The sequence below is a fragment of the Haliotis rubra genome, unplaced genomic scaffold (genome assembly GCF_003918875.1).
Source record: "Haliotis rubra isolate DU_JTF1 unplaced genomic scaffold, ASM391887v1 Scf20, whole genome shotgun sequence".
Taxonomy (NCBI): domain Eukaryota; kingdom Metazoa; phylum Mollusca; class Gastropoda; order Lepetellida; family Haliotidae; genus Haliotis; species Haliotis rubra.
The window spans coordinates 887,557-912,834 of NW_025766003.1; positions in this window are offsets into that span (position 1 = coordinate 887,557).

Genomic DNA, 25,278 nt, shown 5'->3' on the forward strand with positions numbered 1-25,278 from the left:
ATACTACATCATAAATAACTAAGGTGATACCAGATCTCCCTGTCTACATCCCCGTTCCTGAGGACGAAATGTACCCATTTTGTAGCAAAGATGTCGTTTTATTACCAGTCAGAATTTGAATCCATTTGATAATATTGGGCCCAAATCCAAACGCTTTCATTAGCTGTATTATAAATGTTTTGGAGATAGTGTCAAAGGCTTGTTCAAAATCAATTAGTAATAATAGGCCGGGTTTATTTAACTTTATGGTTTCAAAGACAGTATCATAGAGAAATCTTATATTTTCATTCATACATCTTCCAAGTATAAAATCTGTTTGATTCTCATGTACAATTGTATCTAATGTTGATTTAATCCTGTTTGCTATACAGGTGCATATTATTTAATGAAGGGAATTTAGTAATGAATAGGGCCAGAGTTTTAGAAGTTTTCTGTCCCTATTTGGTTTAGGCAACCAAGTAATACTTCCCCTGTTCATTGTAATAGTTAATTCATTATTTGCAAAGGTTACTTTTATAAACCTATAAACCCATGGGCCTAAATCTCACCAAAAGAACTTAAAGAATTCAATTGGGTATCCACCAATTCCTTTGTCTTTTATCGTTCTTCATGGAAAGAATGGCTTTATTAATTTTTTCTAAGCATATCTCTTTTTCCAAATCCTCAAATTATTTCTTAGTAATCTTTGGAATGTTAATAGTACTTAAATCGATATAATTTTCTTCATCATGTAGGTGAATATCTCTATACAGATTACTGTAAAATTGTTTCAATTCATCTAAAATACCACTACCATTTGTAATCAGATTGCCGTTATCTTTCATAAAACTACTTTATAAGCATACTAGAAAAATTCCTGTTTCTAGGTGACAACAATAGCTGGTAGTTTTGTCACCCTCATCATACCATTTAGTTCTTTTAAGAAATTGAGTTCTTCCTCATTAGTTCACCTTTTGTTCTTAGGGATTATCGCGCTCCGCTGATCTGGAATCTGTAAACAACAGGTGCCGGACAAGTGGGAAGGCCCCTTAATTTGTTCCAAAATGTTTTTCTTAGTAGCTAATTCTGCTAAATATTTTTCACTTAGATTGTTAAAGTCGTTTCTTATATTTTCTTAAAAGTTTATATTGTTTCTTCAAGGTCTTCTCTGTTTGTTTTCTCTATTTTTCCTAATGTACGTAGAAAATGAAATTGCTTTTTCTCTCAAATTCATTAAGAACGTTTCCATGCCACATCATTATTAGGGAGATGTAGAGTCGTTACTGTATGCACGCACAACCAGTGTAACAGCTGTCGTGTAATAGGGATGTCATGTATAGTTGTCCGAAAGGCAATCACAGGACGTCACGACGTTGACAACCACTATTGTCGGATTAGCTGCCCGCACTATAGACGCAATATCTCATCGTAGAACACATCCCGCCCATGCTGTAGCGTTATCTCTCAATATCATTGTCGAACCCATCTCTGTGAAACTGTATTGTTGAGAGTCGCAGACTGGAATGGATATGTCGCCAATCAACGGCATGCCAGACATATTTATCTGATAACACACGAAAAGCAACATTTGGTCAACAAGGCGATGTTTCTGCTTGAAGTGCTTCCAAGGTTAATATTCTGTATTATAAGCAGCAAACGTTCACCTCTGATGTAAAGACGTCTTGGAAGCAATCAGAAAATATCAACCTATTAATGAGCATGTATTCTAGTGTATCACAAAAAGGATTACAACGAATATATTTGTTTATTAAAGTTAGTGCATGACACAATATCCTGGTTTAAAGTCATTCATCGTATATGTCCTCGCAAGACGCAATATCTTCTGTATTACTATAGCTTGGTTACATGTCCGTCATCTAAATATGTCTTTGTGTTATCTGACAGTATATTGTGAAACTTTGTTTCCGATGATTGTATGTTTGTAAGTGGCAGCAACTCGATTGAAGGGCCTATCCAGGAGCGGGTTGTAGTAGTGACATTGATTTAGAGTCCAAACTCCACCCATTCCCTAGTTAATACCTCTGTTAACCCTCACTCTCCATCGGACATTTGTGGAATTATATATCTTGATAGATAAGTCCGAAGGTGATCAGCACCACCAGTCAACCATTAAAACCAGGAACGGTGTCTCATCCAGACATGACAATGGGTTGCCATCGATCATTATGAAACGGACAGTTTAGAACGCTGCTGTGACTTACAACTCTACTGTTACACACGTGTTCCTAATATGAACTATCTCATGTTAATGTCATCCCTACTGGTAAAGTTTCTGGTTCTATTCAGTGATGTCTTTTGCCATGATGCCAAAATACCTGTTTCAGATTCCGACAAGCTTTCGTATTGTTTTCAATGATCCATTAAAGATTTCATTTACTTTCTTTTGAAATCAGAATACAGGTGCCGGCCGAGGATGATGATTGGGTATCCTCCTACGACATGACTGAAAGTTTTTCCCTGATTTCATTGCCAATTCCTATATTCTAGAAATAGGCACAGGCATCTCCCAAGGCATTCAAATATGCAAAATCGTGGACATTTGTGAGTGCAGTTACTTTTGTAACAGGGCTGTAATGTAATGCTGCCAACACTCATTTTGATCCATTCTTAGTCTTTCTTTAAATTGTACAGTTCCGACTAGATCATGAGCACGAGTTTATGAATCACTATAGTATTATTCAAGTTTATTTCGTAACAAGGCCTTAGGTCCACTTACAATACAAATAAACATGTTTAATTATAAGATAGTGGCATTTGACAATCAGATTCATATGTATAAAGAACGCAATGACAATGCTTCCTTAATGTAAGAAGAACAATATGTTAGTGTTGAAAACTTGGTACAAGATAATTTGTTCAGAAAGTATTGTTGATCTATGTAATTTGGTAATGCTTTAAAATATTTACAGCGCAAATCATGATAAACTTTACATTCAAATAGGAAATGAAATTCATTTTCTACAAAATTACTATAATATAGTGATGATACCACGTGTTCGCGATAATCTGAATAAAATGTTGACGTTAAATCAACATTTCCATTTCACTGGTATTTTCAGTTGACAATCACTGCAATTTGTACATATGGAAGGCACGACTTCCATAAGTAGACATTCGCATAACAAAGAAGCAAAATGTAATTCGCTTTCGTTGCCTTTGTTATACTCGTATAAAACAAAACGTCTGTTTTGGACCATCCAATTCAATTTCTATCTTAGGACATAATTTGATTCTGAAGGAAGGTTAAATCTGTTCCAGTGTTTTATTTTCATTACTTTGCTGTCACGGTGTACCATGGAACAAGATATTGTCCAGTGGAATCTGCCCAACAAGAACTGATTTAAGCCACATCCTGTTTATGCTACTTCGATCAACGTTGCCTATATAAAACTTATATCTGCCAAAGTAGATTGTCTCCACGTTCTATACATGGCAGAGATATTGTATACTCAGACAGTATAGAAACAAAGGAAGTATGATTAGAAATGACAGTTGCTGGAAGATGATTGGCAGCCACTATATTATACTTGAGTCAAGCACCGCACCAGTTACATATGGCGTTTAGTATGCGCAATTTGAGAAAATCCATTTTTTACAGATGAAAATGACATATTTTGTTTGAACTCATCCATTTATTGATTCCAACTTCATGAAGGATATTCTTAACAATCCATTTAGTTTTGCGTCTACCAACTGACAAGTTCAATTTTACTTGAAATTGATTGAGATCAGTATCATCAGAACTGCTTGTTGAATTATTATCAATCCCTGTTTTATAATGTTTTCTTCAATGTTTCATCATTTTAGACTTTCGTAGTTTGTGTCAAACCTCCATTGAGACATATACAAAGTTTTATTGCTGATGACGTTTCCAAATCCCTTTAAGTATGTTTTATTCGATGATATTTCCTTTCCTGCTTTGAAAAACATATGCAATATTTTAGAGTGCCTTACGTTTTACGAAACGTTAATGTACAAACGAAGACTGATAGCATTTTCTGCATGTGAGTCCATGTGAGTCCTGGAGGGAGACGTATGTACTGTTATTTGTTCCTGCCAATCACGTGTCTACACAAACAAAACTCACATTAGTCAAATCTATTGTGCAAATGTGAACATCATAAAGTTCTGGTATACCACCTTCCGGATTAGAATTAGTCTCCAGGAGCCTAACCATACCTACCATAAGAGTCTCTCGACTTCCTGGTCAAGGACTCCCGAAGCGAATACTGACAGGATGCCGGCTAGAACATAGTGTGACAGTAAACAATACCAACCACGTTGTTAAAAACTGAAAATAATACGTTATTACAGCAATTTAGTTTTAGTGATAACAATGACATAATAACAACATATCCAGATGTAACTGAAGGTTTAATCAGCTGGACAATGCTACAAAACATTGATCTAACCCGAATGTACCCCGAAATAATCTACAAAGTAACACCTTACTTCAGGGGCTTGATGACGCTAAATGCATAATGCTATTCATTGTCAGGTGTCCGTCCATTGGCATGACTAGGGCTTACGTGGCCATATGCTTGTGTAATGATTTGTTTCTGAATTGTCCCGACCCTTCAATGATAATTAGGTTCCAGTTATATCTATGGTCATATTTTAAGAATTAACGTAGCAGTACTTTCAAATAACGGCTGTGCTATTTGAGCCCTTTTCGTTGGGAACAAATAAAAACCTTTCATTGATGACAGCTATGACAACTTTGAGTTACGTCTGCCTGGGATAGAAAGGGTTGTTTCCAGTTCTGTTTCATCTACAGTTGTTGGAGGAATTCTACCAACACCCACTCTGAAAGGCTTTCAAACGGCTCTTCATGTCCATATCTGCACACTCCTCTACGGCATCCAGGCAATGTTAAAGCTGTGATCAAATTTGGTACCAGTCTGTTCCTAACAGTTTTGGTCATATTTGATAAACGATGAGTTGTTCTTGTCACCAGTAGCTGTCACGTGTGACCTGTGATTATATGACCAGCATTATCCATAAGTGGAATCCTAGACATCTGTATTGTGTAAGAGACTATTGAAGGTTCAGAATCAGCTGGGGTTAAAAATTGACAGACGGGAATAATTTGGATATGTTGACATGAAGGCTTATGATCTGATCCACAGTTTGTCAGTCAACAATGGTCATTTGACTTTAGGGATGTATTAGAAGATATGGTTCAGAAAGTTGTATATCAGCTTAAGATACTCATAAACGTTTTATTAAATGTGATCCAAGTCAACTTGTAAAATAAACAGACTGATGAAGCTACATATTTGCATGCACAAAAGAGCCCAATACTAACTTCATGCACTAATCATGAAACTAATTTGTTTGTTGATCAGAAATGCGGGAATTCAATAAGACAGTCTGTGACCCCTCAGTAATAGACGTTTAGATTGGGTGATGCTGGGTAATGATCTGTAACATCCACTGGTCAACTCGTTTGCGATATAAGATCAGATCACAGTCACATAGATGTAGTTTGGTTATTTCGGAAACTTATGAATTCATATTCATGGAAGAACAAATATGTATGCAATAGATCTCACCAGGCAATTTAGCTATCCAGACCACGTATGCTAGTTGCCATCTACATTAGATGCTTCAGAAGCAGAGTTCCTCATGGAGAAATTGGTATTGGTAGTAACAGTTTATTTATGTCACAGCCTTCCCTTCTAGCAGTAACCTCGTGTTTCTTGATAAAAGGTCACAATTATTGCCAAACTTTAAGTTTGTGATCTTGGGCATTGGCTACAATCACCATACCTGCACAATGAGATTGTTCATTTTAAGATCTTTTAGTCCCCGATTCATCTTGACAACAAGGCTAAATATGGGGCCTGTTACACATCAGTAATCTGCAGAACTTTCAAACATTTAAACCAGCCACTATGCAAACGAAGTCAGCACTTGGACAACATGGAGAACACATCACCGAGTTCACGTAAGAAATATTGTTAATGTCAATAATATATCACATTACCATCCAATCTTTGCTGAAAAAACTTTGAAACAACATTGCAAATTTCAATCATTTGAAAAGGTCTAAAACGGAAGTCGCCTGATCGTTTTAATAACAAAGTAGCTTTTAATCTGAGTTCGTTTCTTCGTTGGGAGTGGTTTCCTTTTGAACGTATGCCACCGCCCGGGTAAAACCGTGCTTAATGTAAAGTAATGTTAAAACGACGAGGTCTGCGTTTATTTCTTATTGGTCCAATTAGTGCCAATGCGTTTTTTCTATTTTTAACAAATAATCAATAGTTTGTGAAGTAGTGAAATGAAACCATGTTTTTCTTTCTTGATAAACGCGTTGGCATCTACACCGAAACGTCGCATCTATTGCAATAAAGAGTTGTCTATCCATCAAAAGTGTTCTGCTTCACTTAAAGAAGACATGAAAATCAGATGTCACTACATCTAGATCCGTAAATGTAAAATGACGGAATGATGTATACCGTGTTCACGTTCAACTAGAGATTGTACAAACTTGGGTGTCATTTTAACCTATGCATGATGCAATGGAGTCAGGTTGTATCATAACCAGTGTCACTGTTGGCATACACTACCACCTGTGTCCTTTTAGTGAACATTACAGACAAGAGTAAGTGCGAGATTACACTACCTCCATCGCGCCAAGGAACATCACATCAATGGACATCAGAACCAAACGCTGATTTTATCCATGCGGGGAATCGAACTCGGGTCTTCGGCGTGACGATCGATCCTTTATTTATTGTCAGAGAACATCACTGCCAGAAGCAATGTCACAGAAATTGCGAAGTAAAGTGAATATGTCTTGTGAATAAATTTGTGACTGACTGGCGTTTGGGCACTTCCCACTTTCAACACTGTAACACACGGGTAGATGAATAGTAAGACATTTATCTCCTCGTGTTTTGTATGTGACAAGTCACAGTATACTATTTCCTTTTTGAGTGCATATTTTCTTTAAAAATATATGGTTGACCAAGATTGATAATCAAACTTCTACTGCTATAAATGTTAACTAGGACATTGTTCATCTGTTGCAAACCCCAATAAAGCGTGGAAATAAATAAAATCAATGCGATGCTCTGCGATTTCCACTTCAGACTGGATTTTATACTTGAAGTGCAAATGAACACCGACTCAAAGTAAGGAAGATGTAAATTAGATTACTTCTAAATGCAGGTTCATAACATGTACTGAACTTATACCTTATGCGCAACATATCTACAACTGATTCTTCACGCTACTTTCGCTTCACACGTACCCTCAAGTCCTTTTGTTTAATATTTGATATCAATCAACAAAGGAAGTCTACAATTCTTCCTGGAAACAAAATAGTGGTCTAATGGGCGTTAGCTCCATGGTTTAGTGAGACACTAAAATCGCTTCAGATAATCATGTGTTTTTAACCTTCAAAGGCATGATATGCCTTTGACCTCAGTCACTCAGTACTTTTTCAAATCCAAAGAAGAATTCTTTCAATATTCATTGCCTTTTTGAATCCCACAACACACGAATTTCACTTTGATGGATTTGGGATCGGTATCGTCAGAGTTGCGTGCATTGATGGTCAGATGTAGTTGATTTATCATCGTCCATGTACATTTTACTTTCCCATTTCGACATATTTTTACGTTTGTAGCTGCTTGCATCAAGACACAAAATCTACATACTCTAGCATCTTATTTGATAAAACAACTCCTTTGAGAGAACTGCATTCCAAGCCATCAGCATGTGGGAGTATACTATGTTCTTTATTCGTCAAATGCATGATTTATGGGTCCACATATCTGGGCTTGCATAAATAGACTTTTCTCAAGTGTTTTGAGTGTGAAGGAGAAAATTCCTGTACACTGAACATCGCATAGATAAGGACATTTCCAGGATGCCAATTCGCGATCTTTAACCACACTGGGAATTGAAAAAGTACACGAAATGGATGTTTCCTGTCAATTTCTAGTAGCTGGGATAAGGTGCATCTATATGTTCGAAACGTTTTTGCAGTGTTCGCTTGAAAAAAAGAGATTCATTCAATGACAAATTGGTGAACAAGTACTATATTCCCCTTGTAAGATGCAAGGTGTAAGCAATTATAGAATTGTTGCCGCGTAACACACCTGCGACCGGCAAATCACATAAAAAAACGTACTTGTTGAAAACTTTCGTATGTCGGTATAAATTGAAAATTTAATAAATGGCTCAAACTGTGGCAACAGAATCTCATTAAATTGCATGTTGTTCTTAACCAGCTTTAGTGTAATCTATAATTTTCCTTTTTCATATTTAAAGGGCATCAAAGATTGAGGACATTAATAGTCCAATGCGATCAAGTATTCTTGGTGCCATCACGAGTTTTTACTATTTCCTGCATTCGCTCACACAAGTGTATTGTAATGTGAAGCTAATATCCAAAGCTGGTGGTTTTGTGACTGTCCCACCATGCAGACCGACGAGCTAGTTATTCTGATACTTAACGCTAATGCCTTAAGCTCTGTCATATTCGTGTCTCCATCACTTGCGCCCTGATAGAAATCATTATTCCCTTACATGTAACGGAGCATAAGTGTATAGCGGATTATAAGACGAGAATGGGGCAAGCTTAGAATCAATATTGTAAATGATTTGAAACTGTTCCCATTCTTGCCTTCAATTTGCTTTGTTTGTTGGTTTGTTGTGTAACGCCGCTCTCAGCAAACTCTGTAATATTCCCGACATGGCGGCGGTCTGTTAATAATCATGTCTGGGATGGACAATCCAGTGATCAACAGAATCAGCAAAAATCTACGCAACTGGGACACGATGACATTTGTCAACCAAGTCTGCGAGCCGAACCGACCGATTTCGTGAGTCGACCGACCAGGATGGGTTGTTGAAGATCAATTCTAGACGGATCTTCAATTTGTTCCTTTTGGGACTTAAATATCAATATGAAATTATGCAAGTCTTTACAGTTTGAGTTGAGACACAAAACATTGCATGTGTCATATACTCTACGGTATTTTGTCCTGTTTAATGACATAGATGGCACCTATTGGCGTATACTGCCTTAGTCAGGCCTTATTGAATCTACTTCAACAGTGCCACTATTCTTTAGACGAGAAGGTGCTCAAGTTTGTAAGCAGTTTCCAATCTAACGCAAGACTGAAGTTTCTGCTTGGAAACTCGAGTATCGTGCACCTATGGAAAAACTTTAATTGCCTTCAATTGGAGGCAAGTCTCGCCCTGGATCCTCACATTCAATTTATCCCATCTCAGTCTCACAGCGTCCAGTTCTAGACAGTGTATAATTAACGTGCTTGTTTAATACAACCAGTAAACGATTCATTCCATCCATCGTGCCATTCGCGTGACCGACTACGTCAAACCCGAGTTAATTTGGTTTGGTTAAAATCTAAAGCAGTGATTTTTTAAGCTGTGTGATTGAGCAAAAGGATTATTTGGCATGCATCTTCCTGACGTAGAGAAAATGTCCTCTCTAAGCTTTCAATATCTCTTAACATTCTTGATCTTTTTTCACGTATGTTCTACTGGATCGCTCTGACAAAGAAAGCAAACAAAACTATTTTGATGATATCTTGTCTACACCGTGACATTAGAAAACAGTAATTTCGTAGAGAAAAAAACAGTATACCGATTCTTTAAATCAGTTCTTTGAGATATGAAGAACTATTGATACACACAGAGAGCACTTCGCACTTAAATACCTCAAACATAAAACTAAAACCAAACATGTGGTCGTATTTTTAATTTGATATAACACACGATGTCTGAAGTAAACACACCATGAGTCATCGCCTAACATAGTCCTTTTTAAGTCTTCTGAGCTGATGAGGATATGACTAGAGGATATGATCTCGGTTTAAGTATAAGTCCAAATGTTTGTTTTATAAATGCTGCAGCTATGCTTCATGAAGTCACATAATGAGTCGTATACCCTGACATTTGCCTGTTGAGATGTTTTGCCAAACGGAGATCCGGATGAATCGGAAACGGCTGGTGTGTCATGGGTAGTATTTCCTCTATAGAATCACAGTAACGAAAATGAACAAGAACGATTATTGTCCCTAAAAAAATGTGTCAGTTGTCACAGCACTGAGACATGGGCATCATGCCATGTACAGGTCCTCGCGTATGTGCATGTCTTCTCGGTCAGTATTATGCACAACGCCCATAAGATATATACTGTTGTGTACTTGTCCGTAGACCCTTCGATCCTGAACTACTCAGCGATAACAAGAGACAAGATCGGTTGACATCGTTTACTGGTCGCCATCTCACAACAGACAAAAACGCACCGCTTCCGCTCTCCTACTTCCGTGATTAACATCCGGACAGTACTAACTTAACAGCCGGGAAATACCATGACACATCACAGACCAATATCCTACATATACTATCGATTTAGTTCAACAGATTGTGTTGTCAGACTCTTATAATATGAATGACCAAAAGATTCTGGAACACAAAGAAAATGTTTTACAATGCGAATTGAGGAATGTGTTCTTTTCCCATATTATCACTTGCATTCTTCCACTCGAGTTCTCATGACAGAAACACAAGCAGATAATATCCTTGACATATGTCCATATATAGCTAATTCAGAATTATGTTGCTTGGCAGTCATAAAGTCTTTAATTTAATCTTCATACCACAATACAATGCAGTATGAGATGTACTATATTATGTATAACTGATAGCCTAGTTTCCATCACCTTGACTGGCAGCTTTGTTTAGAAGACATAACAGATTGTTCAAAATGCATGTGTAAATCACCACAACGAACAAGCACTGAAAATAACCTTTCCTGTTCCTTATATGAGTAGGCATTGGTCCGTGAAATGAGGATAACTCTCGCATCTATTCCACGTAGAATGTATAGGAATTGCTTACACCAGATATCAACCCACTTGAGATATGGTCTACATGAGCATCAAAACGTACAAACGTACAGACAAAAAGAAGTCGAAATGGGAAAATAAAAACCTTACAGGGGTGATAACAAACTGGTGAAATCCGACCACCAACACACGCGATTCGGATCTCAAATAAGTTCCAAGTAGAATTGAATTCGTCAGTTGAAGGGCTACAAATAAAAACAACCATTTAGAATATCCTTCATTGGGTTTGCGTGCATTTTGTAAGTGATGGCGATAAATGGAAAAATACGGATTTAAAAATCAACAAACACAGGTTGTGAAATAAAGGTATGGTTCGATACAAAAAGGAATATCATGTGAAGGGCAATGATGACGTTCATTAGATCAGTAATTTATTTGAACCTTTTGGGAATTTGCAAAGTGCATCTGTTGCAGTTCAATGCACTTTTATCAGTTTGCTGGGATATATCACCGTATATTGCAATAGAACGCACTTGTGTGTAGCAGTAGAATGTAGTCATACTTTGCAGAAGAGCAATGTAAATCAGGGGAGCGGAACGTACCTTTCTTGCGGGTCTGTGTACTTATGCCGCGATAGAATTATGCGTTAATGGTTCAGCATAGAGTGTCTGTAATTATAGAACGATGTTCCCCATTTGCAGTGAAATACTCCTTCGGAATCCGCCTCAGATGTGGAGAACTGGAGAACTGGAGAACGCCTCGACCAGAAATGACGACAAGCAATAGTTTTTTTCACATTTACATCGTCTCATTGAATTTACTGTGTCTGTTAAATTCTGTCAGATGAACTGATTAAAAATTAAAGAAATAGAATAATGATATAAAGCACAGGTAATGTTAGCCGAGAAGCAAAAACCCATGGTTGAGCGAAATTAAATCACAGTATATCAGTACGTGAAACTTTTCACAGTATATCAGTACATCAAGCTTTTTACAGTATATCAGGATATCATGGCAGAAAGACTCAAGTGAGAGACGTTTCCCTTGAGTAAACCTTGCAGACAAATGAAGGATTTACAGCCAGGGACAACCTTACCTCCAGATTTGCGACCAACACATATTGGCAAAAATGGGATGCAATAGGACCAAGACTTAATTCTTCCGGGAACGATTGTATTTTGAAAAAGATTAATTAAGGTCATGGAGTTCACTTGAAAGTAACATATTCACAGTACATGTGTCAAGCTGCCGTCCAAAATACTGGAGTGTTCCCTTTCAACTCAAAACGTGAACCATATGATACACTAAGCATGTGTGTGCGGGCGCTCTATTCCACACGCATTTATCCTTCAATGAGTACAAAATCAAGTTCCTGAAATGACCAACCTTCATAGGTATGACTGTCAGCTGACCTTATATCCCAAACGAGCCGACCTGTGGACGTTACAGACCATTACCTAGCCTAATCTTATCCAAACTGTATTACTGAAGTGACACAGACCGTCTTATTAGATTCCTGCGTCTCTGATCAACTTATGCCAGACAGACAGCCCTATCGTAATACATGAAAAATACGATTTGGACAATTTCAGCGTATGTTCTGGAATTTCCTCTTGACCTTTTTCAATCCCTGTTATTTGGACTAAGAAGTTTCTAAACTTTACCTTTGATGTATAAGCTCCCGGGACAGCACAGGCAACAGTGTAGAGCTTTCCGCATCCAAAATATGCGTATATGTTACCGTTGAGTGTCCTGACCAGACAGGTTTCCAGTTAAAAAGGGCTACGAAACGTTACCTTGATGGCTCTGGAAATCGATCGAGTTAATTAATGTTGTTTAATGCCGAGGTCAGCAACATTCCAGCAATCCGGCAGAGGTAGGTTTTCATATGAAGTCCAGACCATCCTGTGACTGAAAATATTGGCAAAGACCAAGGCGAATTGGGCAAGATGACACACTAGCCGCAAACTATCAAAGCCTGATCGCTCGATCCAGTTTACTTGCAGCTTACGACTATCAGGGGAGAAATACTATCCCGAGTTCCTCACGGTATATCTACATCAAGATACTTCTCACCATGAATATATGTATGCATGTCGCGTTTTATGGATAACAACTTCTATTCTTTGTCCACTTGTCAACGACTTCATGAATATATGTACATGGACATTGGCCAGCGTAACACTTGAGTACGCCGAACAGGTTAGATTTCTGGGGCATGTCTCCAGAGAAATTGAATATGCTGCTAAATGCATAATTCATCGGACGAATTCTAGCAAATGTTTTAAAAGTAGTTTTCCGAAATATTTGATCACTAATAGGCGACACGTGCACGTTCAGGGTGTGATAGTTTTTACACATTGATTTAAACCTTCAACAGTAACAGTTTGGTATGTTTAGATGATAATGAATCCACATTCCAGGTGCGAACTGATACCCAGCGACGTGTATTTGTAGTGAAAGGTAACTGAATGGAACAGGTGGTCAGGCTCGGTGACTTCGTACCCCGCGGGTATGGATCGATTTTCCCCATGTCAATCACTGGTGCATGTGGTCCAGGTTTCAACATGCCGTCACCATAGATGTAGCATTTCTGGGTGCGGCGTTAAACAACGATCACACAAACAATGAATTTCCAGATCAGGAGAAATCATCCCCGATGTCAGAAGACTGTCGTGAAATATCTTGTGACTATTTATCATTTGAAATATGAAAATATGTAATCAAGTTCGGTAAGTTGATTTTGTTTAATAATTCCGTCACCGGAATGTCCGATCCACCCACTATTGTATGTATTCCATTCTGAAATAGAATCCGTAGGACATAAAGGCAAAAAAACAAACCCAAAAACAAACAACAACCCAAAATAAATAAATAAAAATAACAACAATTTAAATGATTGAACCACTGAAAATCAGTGATGCCACCAGGTGCTGGCCCAACTGGTAGGCATGTCCCGCCCTGCAGGAAGCTCGTACCACCAATAACACAACAAGTCGTATGTTCATGAAAGTACGCTTTAAGAAGGTATCGTTTCTACATCAACAGAAATTATTCAACATCAGAGTTTGTTGCATCTTCAATCTCATACATGTATGTGTCTTCACACAAACTTTACTTTTGTTGCTTTAGTAAAAATTGATAAACCTACCACACAGTACAACTTAAAGCCCGATCCAAATAATAGCATGGTGCCATAAAGGTGCTCATAGTTATTATGTATCAACATAATTATTCCCTCACACTGTCGTCAAGCACTTCAAGGTTTTCTACTCTATTAGCAGGAGACTGAAGATGACCGATCCAAAGCAACTGATGATATTCATTAATTATAGCAGCCAACCCTGCAAGACACATTAGAAAAAATACTTTAGCTTCTTGATTTCCATCGCCAGACAATGACGTGCGGACTGTAGAAGTTGTAAAGATTGTAAAAAGTATTTTTTTCATTTTTCCAATCAGCGGTTAATCTATATTCTTGAAGTCGCAATGCAAGAACTGAGGCTAATGAACTACGAAACGAACAAGTGCTTGTCATGAGACACGGGTATCATGTATCCTTAGAGCTCCTTTAATTAACGGCCCGATTTTAGACTGATCTCCACATTCAATTTTGCTCATTTCAGTGCTTGTTGTAGACATCAAGCAAATGATTCCTCCCAACAGAGAGGCTGGTAGCGTGACTGAGTGTGTCAAAATAGTAAATTTCCCTCAGATGGGTTGGCAAGGATAAAAGTTTCAGAGAGGTGGGAGTTTGAATGTGAAGATGAAACTACATGATGAACTGCAAAACACGAAACACTGATAACAGGATGAACTTCATATGTGTGGACTGGAGACAAAAATGTATTCTTGAAATATGCCATGCTGATTAATTGTTGGATGGTATGATATCCGTTAGCTTTGGGTGTGTGGGGAATCTAGTATGAATACGAAGCATCTTATATGGATCATCCAATCCGTTATGGACAAGTCCATGGAACACATGAACGTAAAGGGGTCATATTGTTCCATGTTGCAATGTTGCCTTACTTTTTAAAAACCGTTACAATGCACACACTCGGTCCATTCCTAAAAATTATATCCAGCATATATTTTGACTGCGTCTTTTGATTCCATGTTCATGTAATTACACCGACAGGTTTAGCTTGGGGTGTATTTAGTTCAAGTTAAACGAAGGATAACTGAGGAATTTAGTAATCTAGAAGGTAGAGTTGCAAGGAACAATTTAATCGTCATATATACAGCCTTGGGAGTTTCATGTAATGAGGCAAGAGGGATCGCCTTTGTGTGCGTCGAATGAATTAACGTGGAACATAACAAAACAATTTGTGAATTATGAATAATGTAGCACTAAATATGATTCTTGGGAATTGAAATCAACAGTGCACACAGAAAACAGCAACAGGTAGGTCCAGTTGGAGGATTCAACTAGAATTTTGAATTGTACTGTAATGTTTAACTGTGCACTGAACAAATGTAACGAAGAAACATAAAAGGGAAGTTAGATACTGGATCTTTATGAGCAACTGATATCGATTGGTGAACTCCAGTTTCATATATTGCATACTTCTGCGGTCTAGTGCATGGAACGTGCACCGGAAGGATACGTATGGTGAAAGAACGCTCTCTACTGTTTTGTGTAAATGTCTCTAAGTAGCTGAAACTGAAAGTACAAAACGGTTTATCAATCATTTAGTGTATCGACGAAATATACACTTGGGAAATACCAAATGAGTATCATTTTCTGTTAATTCTACAAAAATGGTAGAGAAAAATCGATCCGCTAGTTTTGTGTACGAATTTTTTAAAAGAATTCTAAGCATGAGAACACGAAAGTGAAAAGTTTGACTGACATTCATTAGTGCATGTGCAAACTATATGTATCAATTATATAAACGAACCCCGGGTCTTTGCACATGGACAAAAGTGTTTTTCTGCAATTTTATCCTGACATTGGTCGTGCAGTATGCTATTTTGAAATACTCTCAGACTAAGAACTAATAACATGTATCAAATTTTAAATGGATCTTATATTTCTATTCCCAAAATCTAATGTTTTCCGTCATGAATGGATGTGTTTCTTGTGATTGTAAAAATGATTTTGTTACTATTTTCCGTCGATGTTTCATTTCAGCTACACGTACACACCCATTACTTTCACTTATAAAAGTGAGCATGTTACATTACACATCTGGAGGAAATTTGAGAATCAATCTTTGAATACAGCAATAAATTGAAACTGACTCAATGGAACTACACTGAATACTGAATTTATGGCAACTGGCAGCGAACAACAGTTTCAATTCCCTGTTAATAGACTATTTTGAAATCTCGGTATGTAGGTGAGTATGTAACAGGAGGTTTTATTGGATCTACATTTAACCTAAAACGAAGCAGAGATTATTTGATAATAAGTAGTATGCACAATAGGGGTACAGAATCAGGTCCTTCCAAAGGCTTAATTTTCCAAATTAGGCCTTTGTTAAGTCCCTTATCCCGTTCCGCTAATGTGTATACTTCTGGTGGATGTGCATGTAAAATTTCACGAAAATCGGTGTAACGGTTTCTGAAATATTGCCTTTTGAGCGAGCATGGGTCTGTCTGGCGGAAGGCTAACTATCAAACATATTTACGTACTTGTTATAAAGTAGCGAGGCCAGAGCTGCCTGAAGCTAAATCATACCGCAGCTCTCGGCAGTGCCCCCTGATCGTCTCGGTTGTACTGAGCGAGTGTTGGCTGACTGACTACGTTATGTTGATGTCTGCGAAACAGTTTATTGTGAATCTCCTTCTATGATTTGTTTGGTTATCGTAATGAAGTCTTGTCGGGCCTGATGCTTCCCTTGTTCTATGAACTTTTTTTCCTCGTCTTTGCTGATTGCAGCATTTTTACGAGACTCGGTTCGAATCTCTTCCTTCATCCTGTGGTATTTGGCGATTTCTGAGAGCCCCAAACGAAACTCTTCCTCAGATATTTTGCTATCGGTGAGCGCGGTGGAAATATGGTTGTTTATCGTATTTAACTTTGCTTCAGCTAGAATTCTAATTTCATCGTGTTTCAATGCTTTACGTTGCAGTCTGCGAGATATGTACTTAAGGGCCAGTCCCACCAACCCTTCCACTCCAACCCGAGGCCAGCCGCGCCTAATCCCATGCTCATTGTCAACAGGGCGGTGTCGACACCATCCAAGGAATTGACAGCCCTGTGATATTTCTTCTGCAATGCTGACCATGTATCGCGTTGTTGTTGTTTGATCTTGCATATCTGTCGCAAACGAAACCCCTCTACGGTTTCTAGTGTTTTTGCTACTTAGTTTTTCCTTACTTATGGTTTAGATTATCGTACACGTAAATATTCGCGACACGAATCAATATTTTTTCTATAGCATGAACTCATCGAGGCTTAATAATGGTGTCAATCCTGGTCTTATGATGATACGACACCGTTGGTGATTGTGTCTGTCGAGCCAGCATATTGTCAACCCAGTCAAAAGTACTCGTTCTGACCCATGAGCGTCTGCAAGATAGACATCTATTACGAGCGTGGTGTGTGATTTGATAGTCAAATTTGGATCGAAAAATCTCGTTGGTAATCGGGTACGTGGAACCGTAAATGTGAAGTCATGTCATTTGAAGCTAACATGTTGCCCGTGTGACCTGGTATTTGTAAAACTCGTATATCAAAACCTGGAGTGAAAGACGTGAGAAGGATCCCGTTGTTCATAATTTTGGAGACATAACCATTGTTTTTAAAAGATATGTGGGGTGAGGTGAGGGTCATGTCGATCAACCAGTCGGACTGTTTGAAGTCTGCTAGTGACACCCACTCATATACGTTGTCTTTTAAGTGCAGGACGTACAAGATGTTTTCCTCACTGGGCAGATAGAATCCCTGCGTGTCCCCGAGATCGGCTAGCGTTACGTTGGGATGATGGTTCATCGTTTTTTATACAAAATTACGACATGGTTTTCAATTGGTTATCAGAAAATTCCTCGGATGTGCACTTCAAACCCATGACATGTATGACATGCAAGTTTGCAAACTTGGTATTGTTGTTGTTTGGCCCAGCAGAGTTTGATCCCTTTCACGATTACAACAACGTCACGTGCCGACGCCGATTCGCCGAGGTAGACTTGGATGTACAGCGTGGATTTCGCCGGCAGATTTTCCAGGACGTCTTCCACGCTGTCGAATTCCGACACCGTCTGCAATCCCAAGTTTTGTGTCCCGGGTTTGCTTGACATCATGTGGGCTACTCTTTGCCTCAACGTGCTGACGATCACGCTGCGTCTTTGCGTCGTGACGTAAGCCACGAGTGTCGTTCCGTTGTTCATGACTTTCGTCAGTAGTGATCTTTGTTGTCCGTGAAACCGTGGGGAGAGCCGAGCATGATGTTGAGATTCCAGTCGATTTGGGATGGCACTAATTACCCATTTGTTGTCATCATTGAAGATGAGAGTGTAGTGCGTGTTTCTGGAGACTGCCGTGGTTTCGACGTCGACCAGGTGGAACAGCCTGCCGTAGAAGGCTGGGGTTATCGTCCATTCGTCCTCGTCGTTGCAGAGCAGGCCGTACCAAGTATTGTTGACCGCTCCTTCGGTATCGACGAAATCGCCTAAGTCGTTGTTCTTGCCACCACCAGCGGCAGTAGAGGGCGGCAGTTCAACAGGTTTGTAAATGTTGTTTTTCAGTTGCAAGGCGTACAGTTTGACATCGACTCTGGGTTCGTCGAATCCGCGCATGTCCCCGAGGTCGGAGATCGCTATGTTGGCGCATTTTCTAACTCATGTTCCTGGACCATCATCAAAAACGTTGACACCGTCGCTCCGTCCCTGGATAAAAGTTTCACGCACAAAACGCAAGAACATGAAGCCTGTGGCTTCGGGTACGTGGTCGTCCGATACAACGGACGAACGCTCCCATGGTCAACAGATGTCCTGACGCGGCCGAACGATTTCTCACGTGTTTGCAAAACGAAGAGAAAATCATCAGGAAACAGTTGTACACCATCGTCCCCATGTGCATGACGAAGGACGGCCAGCAAACTGATAGGAAGGCCAAGAATTGCCACGTGCGCGACGAACCCCTGAACGGGGATGTCGTGAGCAATCACTGCCACATCAACGGTAAGTACAGAGGTGCCGCTCACAACGCGTGCATCTTGAAGCTGAAAATCAATCCCCAAACCATCAAAATCCCAGTCGTGTTTCACAATCTTCACGGTAACGATTCTCACCTGAATATGCAGGCCATCGCGAGGTCGATGGTAACCTGACGGGCATCCCCAGCAACATGGAAAAGTACATCTTATTCTCCTTAGACAGTCTGAAATTTATCAACAGCGTTCAGTTCCTGCTGTCGTCTCTAGACAGTCTAGTAAATGCCAACGACCAGAAAGACTTTGACATCACCAATCGATACACCGACGCTGAGACTCGACCTCTGCTGCTGAGGAAGGGCGTTTACCCCTACGAATACATGGACGACTGGTCCAAGTTTGATGAGACGCGATTACCTCCCATCGACCCATTTTACAGCAACTTGACCGCCTCAGCCATCTCACAGAACGATTACGCCCTCAACGTGTGGGACAAACTTAGCTGGAAGAATTTGGGTGATTACCATGACCTGTACTTGAAAACAGACGTACTACTGCTGGTTGACGTGTTCGAAATATTCAGAAAAACGTGCTCGAAACAGTACGGCCTGGACACCGCGTGGTTTTTCTCATCCCCGGGTCCCCTTTGGGACGCCTTGTTGAAAAAGACTCGCGTGGAACTGAAACTACTGACGGATTACGACATGCACCTGTTCATGGAGAAAGGTCTGCTAGGCGGGATTTCCATGAAATCCAAACGGTACACCAAAGCCAACAACAAGTACGTTCCCGGTCACGACATGAGCAAACCGACCAAACACATCTTCTATCTCGACGCCAACAACCTGTACAGCTGGGACATGAGTCAGCATCTCCCCACCGGGGGATTCGAATGGGTCTCCCCAACCGATATCGACGTGAATGGCATCGCACTGGATTCGAACAAAGGCTACTTGTTTGAAGTGGACTTGGACTATCCCGCAGAACTACACGAATCGCACAACAGCTATCCCCTAGCTCCAGAACGATTGACAGTGAACCCGGACTGGATGTCCGAATATCAACTAAACTTGCTGGGAAACAAGCCAGCTAACGTCGAAAAACTTGTGTCGAACTTGATGAACAAGACAAAATACATCGTTCACTATCGCAACCTGCAGGTGTACTTGTCGCAGGGAATGAAATTCACGAAAATACACAGGGCGCTCCAGTTCGATCAAAGTCCTTTGATGGAGCCCTACATCAGAATGTACACGGACTTAAAAAAACTGGCCACCAGCGATTTCGAGAAAAACTTGTACAAGTTCATGAACAACTCGGTGTTTGGCAAGACGATGGAGAATTTGAGAAAACGTGAACGTGAAGATAGTCAGATAGTCAGATCCGGCGAGGAAGAAAAACTCATAGCCAGCCCAGCGCTCAACCGAAGCAAAATATTCGAAGACGACTTGGCAGCACTGGAAATGAACAAAAGCCACATCAAGCTCAACCGACCCAAGATGTATTCCATCAAGAAAGCAGACGACGACGAAATCAGAAAGGCGAAAGGCTTGAAAAAACATGTGGTGAAAAAACACATCAAGCACGCCAGGTTCAAGGAAGCCCTGTTCAAGAATAAAACGTTCAAACACCAAATGAGCATGCTGAGAAGCGACGGACACAGGATATACGACTGACAATCAACAAGACTTCGCCGTCTCCCATGGACACGAAACGATGGATCGCCATTGACGGAGTCACCACTTACGCGTACGGACACACACGTATTAAATAGTAAAACGCACGCAATACATACGTGGAGAAAATTTATTACAGCCTGCGCGGGTACTGGAAAGGTGTGGATGCAATCCCAGAAACACAGAATGGGTTGTACGCTTACCTCACGTGGTGGCTGCCATCAACAACGAAGTCACCAGACTCGTGGGCAAGAGACCCGTCAAAGCCATCAAAATTGTACTTGAACCGACTTGTACTACTTGAAAGACGCGCCGCCGAGAGCATTCGTCCAAGAGGAATTATAAATCATACCACACAACACGTTATTACCCCCTTAGCTGACTTCGATGAATTTATGACAGACCCCCATCCATAAAGTCATCGCTCAATATTACGGCTGCATTTTAGTATTTTTAGGTTCAAATAAAAAAATAGCAAAATGCCCCTGTGACAACAACCCACGGAGGGGGAAATATTGTTTGTTTGTTTGTTGTTGTTGGTGTGCTGGTGTTCTCCCATGGAGTTGTGTCGACTGCACCCTCATCGAGAGCTACTGTTAGTACCAAAGTGTTTCAGTGGTGAATGGCAGGCTTCGAACCTCAGTACAGAGCTGCGCAACACTGCACCTTGATCGTACCCCAGCAGTCATCCGACTGAGCCACAGAGGACTATAAACCAAGTGCTCGGTTTAATGGGTCTATCCTGAGATTGCATATCATCCTCTTATGCTGGGCTCCGTCTATAGTTGCGCAAACAGAGTCTAGCGCAGAGGAAGTCTGGAACAAGTTTATCACAATTTTCACTTCCGTTTCTCGCTCCGAATACGTGTGGTGGATTTTCACCTCGAATTAAGGTCTCATAAATAACAAACACGATGCATATAGGTCGTTTTAACAACGCTGATCACTATAAATACGATGATAGACACTGAAATCAGTTTTAGAAACTACAATCCATAATTTAAGAATTGGACATGCGAGCTGAAAAAAGACCTATGAGATCGCACGCTTCGCATACGTGTGTTGACTTTTGGCCTTGAATAAAGGTCTCATAAAATACAAACACGATGCTCGTAGGTAGTATAAACAACGCTGATCACGATAAAGGAGTCGATGGACCCTGAAATACAGTTTAGAAGCCACAATTTATTTTCAAAATCGGATTGCATCCTCCACCTCCTAAGCTGAGCTATATTTAGCTTTCATGCAGGGTGAAAGGTAGAGTGATACTTGCTGGTGCAAAGGGAACGTGTGGGACTACTGAGTAAATCTTTTAGCTTTCGAATCCCTCCCGCGGCTCTTTTTTTCTCTCAACCTAGGAAAACAACAACTCTGAACTGTGAAACTCATTTTTTTCTCCCTTGTGGGGTTGTTATAGGAGCCTCAAAATCTGTAGGGCACCATGAGTTTCAACAACCCTATGCTCGCTCAAAAGGCAATATTTCAGAAACCGTTACACCGATTTTCGTGAAATTTTACATGCACATCCACCAGAAGTATACACATTAGCGGAACGGGATTAGGGACTTAACAAAGGCTTAATTTGGAAAATTAAGCCTTTGGAAGGACCTGATGCCGTACCCTATTGTGTATACTACTTAATAAAAACTGATTTAGGCTGTTGTAAAACGTCATTTTTGACATTTAACATCAAGAAAAATATTGTAACACATATACCATTCACTTTGCCAAATATATCAACTTCTCTGTTCTGTAGTGAATGGGGCCCATTATGACAAGATGGTAATGTGACTGCCAACATGGGGTTAATTGTTTGATCGGCAATCTAGATGTTGGTGGGTGAGTGAGTGAGTTTACTTTTACTCCGCACTCAGCAATATTCCAGCTATATGGCAGCAGTCTGTAAATAATCGAGTCTGGACCAGACAATCCAGTGATCAACAACATGAGCATCGATCTGCGCAATTGGGAACCACCCGATCCCGTTAGCCGCCTTTTACGACAAGCATGGATAACTGAAGATCAATATTCTATCCCGGACCTTCACGGGTTCATTTGTAAGTTGGTGAGTTTGTCAGTAATTCTGATGGTACGGATACAGGCTTGGTCAGTTTGTTTTTGGGCTGGAGTTTTGGGGAGAATCAGGACTTCACGAAAAGAAACCAACACAAACCTTTGATCAACAGAGACCAAGGGTACTACATACCATCGGCTTTATGAGTGAGTGAGTGAGTGAGTGAGTGAGTTAGTTTAGTTTTACGCCGCACTCAGCAATATTCCTGCTTTGTGGAGGCGGTCTGTAAATAATCGAGTCTGGACCAGACAAGCCAGTGATCAACAGCATGAGCATCGATCTGCGCATGTGTCAACCGATGACATGTGTCAACCAAGCCAGCGAGCCTGATCACCCGATCCCGTTAGTCGCCATGGGCTTATGAAGATTCAGACTATAAAAGTTAGTTTTACCCCCCCTCCCTACCCAATCCACCCCCTACCCCTGTTTATTAGCTTAATTTCCTGTGCTGTTCAGACTATAAAAGTTAGTTTTACCCCCTCCTACCCAATCCACCCCCTACCCCTGTTTATTAGCTTCATTTCCTGTGCTGTGTGTTGTTCTTAGTTCTCAACTGGCCCCATCCAATTATTTGACATTTGTCGATTAATTACATGATGTTGTTGATATTAATCAGTTATGTTAATGCAGTGTTTTGAACATGACTTAGGCTGTGGGTTTGGCCCATAGTAAATGTGCACATTATCAACAATAATACAACTGAGACATCGTATTTGGAACTATATCATTTATTGTCCAATTTATGTAAAACATTGTATCAAGCATTGACGTCAACGCACATGTGAATGAAAAAGACGATAAGAGCAGGACCTATAGATCACACAAAGAGTACGATTCAGGATATACCCGGTTAGCAAATAGTTACCTGGAAATCTCAGTTCACTATATTCATTACCGTCTGGTGACTATCTAACCAAGTTGGAAATGAACTCACGTTCCAACTTTAGACACACCAATCAACCTTTAATCTGGTTGTTCCAAGACCTGTTGCTGAAGTTACGTTTCATTGATGGGCAAGTTAATCGCGAGACAGTGACGTGTCTGTCTGGATACCCAATGTATCATGAACCTCGGGAAAAGTTTTAATTTCCCCCAAATAATGGCAGCTCTTTCGTCTGATCCTCACGATCAATTAAGTGCATCTCAGTAGCACATCGTTCCATCCTAGACATTGTATAATTAAAGCGCTTGTTTTAAACAGATAAGTTAACGATTGATCCCACCCATCGTCAATTGCGTGACCGCTAGGTGGAAGTTTTAGTTAATTTGGTTCAGGTTATTTGGATAAAAGTTGTCTTTGAGAATACCTGAAGAGATCACATGCATCCAACTGCTCCTGGAATAGGTGTTTTATCTCGTTATCTTAACCCTTGATTTGTTAATGCTTGATTGCATTTGTTATCATTGCTGTGCTTTCAGTCCATTATTAAAACCATGGGGTGTGGACATTAGGTGCGGTTGGATTGTTGATAAATAATAAATACTTCGAAATGTGTAGCAAGGTGTCTAAGTAATGGTGGGATATCAAAGACTTGGTGTCTAATCGTTGAAATGGTGAGTTGAAGCCAACATCAGTTACTGCTTGCGTCAACTCAAGAGTCTATAACAACATATTCAGATAATCATCGACCGGACACGTTCCAGATACTATGCACATGCGTCCCATGTTGTCGGGAAAAGGTATTTTCATATTGATTGAATAAATCATGTGAAGATATATTCTTGTTATTAATATTTGTAGTTAATAAGTTCATAAGATTTCGCAGGTTGATGGTTTCATACCTAAACCTATAACCCGTCATTTAATCCGAGATATTGTAAAAGGTATACATATATTTCTGTTCTGCACCAACTGCACGTGTATAATAATTGTTATTGACAGTTGCATGTGGTGATTTCACGTCGGCAATTTAAGTGAATTAACAACTTAATTCAACACTGAATACAAACGAAAAATGCAAACAAAAAACGTTAAAAAGGTTTCAGGCGAATCTTTAAAATGGTGAATATTGTCTCAGGAGTGAACCAGTAGTTGAATGTACACACATTCTCCGTACAGTAAGTGGTTAGAGGGTGTCGCTTTAAGACGCTTGTAGCAATATTCCAGCAATATCAGGGCGGGGAGACACACATTGTACACGCGTGGGTAATGAAACCCAGGCCTTCTTGACATGCAAACGCTTTAACAACTAGGCCACCCTGCCGCCCTTAAAACTTAAGGAGTATCTTTGTGTTCACACACACTTGATTCAAAGAGAAGAGAATCAAAAAGAGAAATTACAGTGTGTATAATGGACGCATTTGATGCCTACATACTGTCTGCACGTAACGTACCCTAGTTGTTGTTATCCCCCAGTCATTTACAAACAATTGATTAAATAATTTCAATTCTGAAAGTGTGAACATCGATTGTCCTGCTGGGTACGAACTGACGAACGTGCCTGTATATTTCCGTTCTATGAAGAACCCAAATGATATTTACCAGCATGGAATTGATCGTTTTTGTGTGTTTGTGTGTCGACAAGTTTCTAGACGTTTCTAATGCGTTCTTCTACTTTATGAGTTTCATCTTACACTTTGGACTGTGAATATGC